At 34.0% G+C, this 4,617-nt stretch overlaps 1 long non-coding RNA gene across 3 annotated transcripts; it reads right to left on the bottom strand.

Annotated features, from left to right (window-relative positions):
* Positions 1-854: 854 nt before the first annotated feature.
* On the bottom strand, positions 855-3,536 carry LOC113298993. 3 transcript variants are annotated; one of them, XR_003334531.1, is made up of 4 exons: positions 3,206-3,536; positions 2,060-3,032; positions 1,929-1,972; positions 855-1,584 (listed from the first exon to the last, which is right to left on the bottom strand). It is a non-coding gene; the product is annotated as an uncharacterized LOC113298993 (long non-coding RNA). The 3 variants fall into 3 exon arrangements; XR_003334530.1 differs by having other exon boundaries at positions 2,060-2,152; positions 2,474-3,536; XR_003334529.1 differs by having other exon boundaries at positions 2,060-3,536.
* Between the last annotated feature and the right edge of the window lie 1,081 nt (positions 3,537-4,617).

A 4,617-nucleotide genomic window follows, 5' to 3' on the forward strand; every position in this document is an offset into this window, starting at 1 on the left:
TTTTTAAATTCAGTATCCTCAATTACATCTCCTTGATTCTTTTATCTAAAAATGGAGCTTTATCTAATCCAAATTTGGCATCCTTAAACACGAATTGGATTATATTTATAGATGCTGCTTTCAAGAAAGAAGACTTATTAATGGCATTCGCGTTTACTTTATTTTCAGTAGTTCAAGAGGAATTTATGCATATCGAAGCAGATTCAGACAAATCAATGACAACAGTTCATGCGGAAGCTAAAGCAATGTTAAAAGCTACTTATTCGTTAAGAGATAATATTCTTTCTAGTATGTCAATTGTCACAGATTGTAAAGGTATTGCTGACTTCTTCAATAAGAATTGTAAGGACGTATCTTGGGAAGCTGAAACACAATTAAAGAAGTTGAAGCGAATCTGGATACACTTCCACAAACTAAGGTAATCGGCAACGAATATTTTAGCTAAGGAAGCAAGAATCAAGAATCTTCAACATATATCTTTGCACCTTAGGAAAAAAATTAGTAAATCAAGTATACTGTATAATATTTTTGATAAAGATAACATTGTAAACTTATTGTACCTCATTACTTGATTTATGAAATATAACATTAAAAAAAAACGGTTTTTGTTTTTGAACATTTTTGGTTGGAATGGGTCTTCATGGATTTTTTAGAATTTTATAAAGGTAAAATGAGAAGTATACAAAATTGGTTACACAATATAGCGTTATTAGATAGTGGTCAAACAAACATAATTTTAAAAGATATTATGTAACATAATTTTAAAAGACATTATGTAGCCGTATTTATATAGAGATAGAAATAAACCCGTGTGTAGAACCGTATACATATACAGGGGAGAAATCAAACATATGTTAGTGTTTTCTTTTAATCTCCGTCCCATTTCTTTTAGATCACTGTACATTAGACACCTTTTCTTCCCTTACATAATGACTTACATAATGATATTGATATTAGATATCAATAACTAATCAAGTAACTTTTCCAAAAGGATACAAGAATAAAAAGCGTAAAGACAAGAAGCCCACCCCTAGGAAAGATTCGTACAATGTTACTTTTCAGCTAATAGGTGTACGAATCATTAGATAGCAAATTTAGTAAAGTGAGACTGCTGATTATACATACGGCCATTTACAAAATGATCATACTTTTTATAATTCAGTTACAAACTGATCATACTTTTGTAAATTGGTTACAAAATGATCCTACTTGGTCCGACATAACAGTTCTCCAAAAAAACGGGGTTAGTTGTCCCCAAAATACCCTCACTCTTAACTCAAGTGAATGTTAACCACAGTTAACCAATCGCTGACGTGGTGGCATCTTGTAACCAGCACCTAGCAGACTGGCTCATTTTGCTCTATATCCCTTCCACAAGCATTTCAGCTCCTGCACATTCTCAAACAATGACATTTGAGCCATCTAAAATTGCACACATCCATTGCCGTAACAGCTTCTTCTTGACCATCAACACCATTCTCTGAAATCCCATAATCTTCTCAGAATCAACTAGTTCAACCACTATTTTGCATACTGGATCAGGTTGCCGCTGCAACTCCTATCAGCTCAATTAACTTAACCCATCTGTTTAGAGTTAGAATTCACATAACTCAACAAAATGCTTTAAAAATGGCCATATCAAAAACATGAGGAGCTTAATCACTAACGAGTAAAAGACTACAATTGATCAAGGTCATTCTTATTGTAAGCTTGGATATATAACGAAGTAACCAACATGACAGGGAAAGACCATTGGCGTGAAATAGCAGTGGGTGACTCACATTGGATAATGCAACAACAGTTGAAATAAAATCTGATGTGAATAGTCCATAACTATTTATGATGAACAAACCAAGAAGAATCATGTGAATCCCTAACTCTAAACAGATGTGGAAGAATTTTTTAGTCACTTAAACTAAAAAGCTCACCATTGATCAAACTCATTCCGTCCCCTTAAAAGCTCATCCATCACCTACATAGGCAGTTATTAGATCAATTACAACTTCTCTGCACACTGTTAAATGGGAAATTAACAAGAAAAAGAGAAAAAAGAACTCACTTCAGCTCTTAAGTCATCAACGAGTTCTCCCTCACGATTCATATCTGGAGCTTCTCGGCCACTTCTCAAGCAAGCCCCATGTAGCAAGAACTCCTGCAACAAACTTATCTTTATCTTCCAATTCGTCATTTCAACAACTATTTGCACTACAAACTACTCAGCAACCTCAATGTTGCACCCCCACTATCAAAATTGAACACTTTACAAATTGAAACCAATAAAAATGTTTGTGTTCTCATATAATCAAAATGAAGGCTATAATCAATTTCAAACAAAATTTCCTGTCAAAACTTGATAAAATAACAAGAACTGTAAACATGAATTCAAATGAAAACTCCATTTTCCAGCATCAAATGAACCTCAATACTACTGTATAATCAAATTGAACTTACTAAAATTCAAAATTTAATATACCCTTTTAGATTATAATTTTATAAATTTCTACTGGCAAAATCTAACGTACACCTTGCAACTGCATCTATCTCTTCCATGAACTCATACCCCTTCTTCATAATTTCAATTCCTCCAACCCATCAGTTTACAGCTTCAAATCCATACCATACATCTAGCCTTAAACTCATTCATTTGTTGTAGTCCTTTCTCTCTTCCATTCATCACACCAATCCACACCTCCACTCCATCTCCTGCAATTTCACCTAAACAACACCACCATCTTAGTTTCTGTATCAAACACCACACAACAACCATCTTTGTCCCTGAATCCAACAGACTCAATAGCACCATCTGAATCTCTCACAACTCCAACCACCAACACCTTCTCTTTTCATCACTAGCATACTTCAATAGCTCAAAGAACATCACCACCTCCAAACACAGTAACAGTACCAGCTTCAGTACTTCAGTTCATCTTTTATTTTCTTACAATCACCAACAACAACTCCAAATCAATTCCATCAAGCCCTACCCAGAATCCATTCATGTTGCTTCACCTTCAGCTGTATTGAATTCATGTCTGGAGTCTCCTCAAATACCCATAAAGAACATCAACTCCAATCAGCAGAGAACATCAGATAAAATACAAAATACCCCCTTTCCCTAATTGGAGTTTATGAAAAAAAATCCCTAAAATTGTTAAAAAACCACTACAAACAATCAAAACATACCCAATATTCAACAAACAGTTACCTGATTTGCTCGAAAATCTTCACAAAAACACAACTAGAGTTCATCCACAATCAGACTATAGACTATTCATCTCTTCCTTACACATTGCAGTATCAATCAACAAAACCAGAAGTTAACTCAGACCATTAATTCATACAACCCATCAATCATCTTACCACAAATATCGATTTATCTACCATGTATCTCCATCTCTTTCTCAATCTCAGTAAGCATCAAAACAAACCTAACACGAACTATGTTAACAAAACCCTCACTGTTGATGAGAAAATTCACTCGAAATCTATCATTCTTTACTCAATCGCCATTTTTGCAGAGCTTCAAGAATAGAAACAGAGGCGGCAAAAAATAGAGAGGAGAAGAAAACCCTAACTGTTATAGCATCCGTTTAGTTGTGATTAATCTTGTGCGTCCAAATAATCCTCGAGATGTAACATAAACCCGATTTACGGTATCAGATCTATCAGAGTTAGGTTAAGGATAGTTTGGTAACTTAACAATTTCATTTAACTCTGATTTTATGGGCCCCACGGACTTAACCATCCTATAAACGAAAGTGTGACCAATTTGTTAATGGTTCGTAGCAGTACGACTCTTTTGCAAATCGGGTCTTAATAATTGGATTGTTTTTTAATTTGCCTTTATACATATATAAACCTTTTAAGATCGCTTTAGAGAGTCTTGCCCTCGTTATCGTTAAGAAGAACGAGTAATCGAGGATGCTGGTATTATTCGGGATGTTTTACGGTTCATATCGTCATTAAAAATCCTTGAATAACCCTGCATATTTGAACTATTTGCATCGAAAATTATGCCGCCAATTACTGTAAAATATTCTCCGATTAATACCAACATTTTTTAACATAATACCATAACGTATTAAAAAGTCAAAACGAGACTACAATCGGAGGTTGGTGGGACTTCCTATGTTGGTGCTGACTTACTATGCTACTAGAAATGGCCAGCCATCTATCCATGTTTAGCTGATTGAAAATAAAATTAAGCGATTCAGGGGATGGAGCACGGTTCCAAGTTGCAGTGGGTTTATTGGCTGCCCAGGTCCCTCCTTTAGTTACACGAAACTAAAAAAGGGTTGCATATTTGAACAAAAGAAAAGTTTTTGATTTCCTCCCAACATTTATACATATCTCAGATATATTAAAAAAAAAATCTCTATATCGTTTTTACTCAATAATTAAAACAAGCGTTGGAAATAAAAAATATTCCTTATGTTTCTCAAAAATTGAGCTATTTATATTTTTTAAAAGATTGAGGTTTCACTAAATAAGCAACATTACTAAAATTATCCTTTTAATTTATTATTATTAGTATATGAGAAGAGGGAGGATCCCTTACATATTTATTCTCACACTTTGTGAATAAAAACCAAACAATAACGAATTTGAAGCTAATAT

This window comes from Papaver somniferum, chromosome 7 (genome assembly GCF_003573695.1).
Source record: "Papaver somniferum cultivar HN1 chromosome 7, ASM357369v1, whole genome shotgun sequence".
NCBI lineage: Eukaryota > Viridiplantae > Streptophyta > Magnoliopsida > Ranunculales > Papaveraceae > Papaver > Papaver somniferum.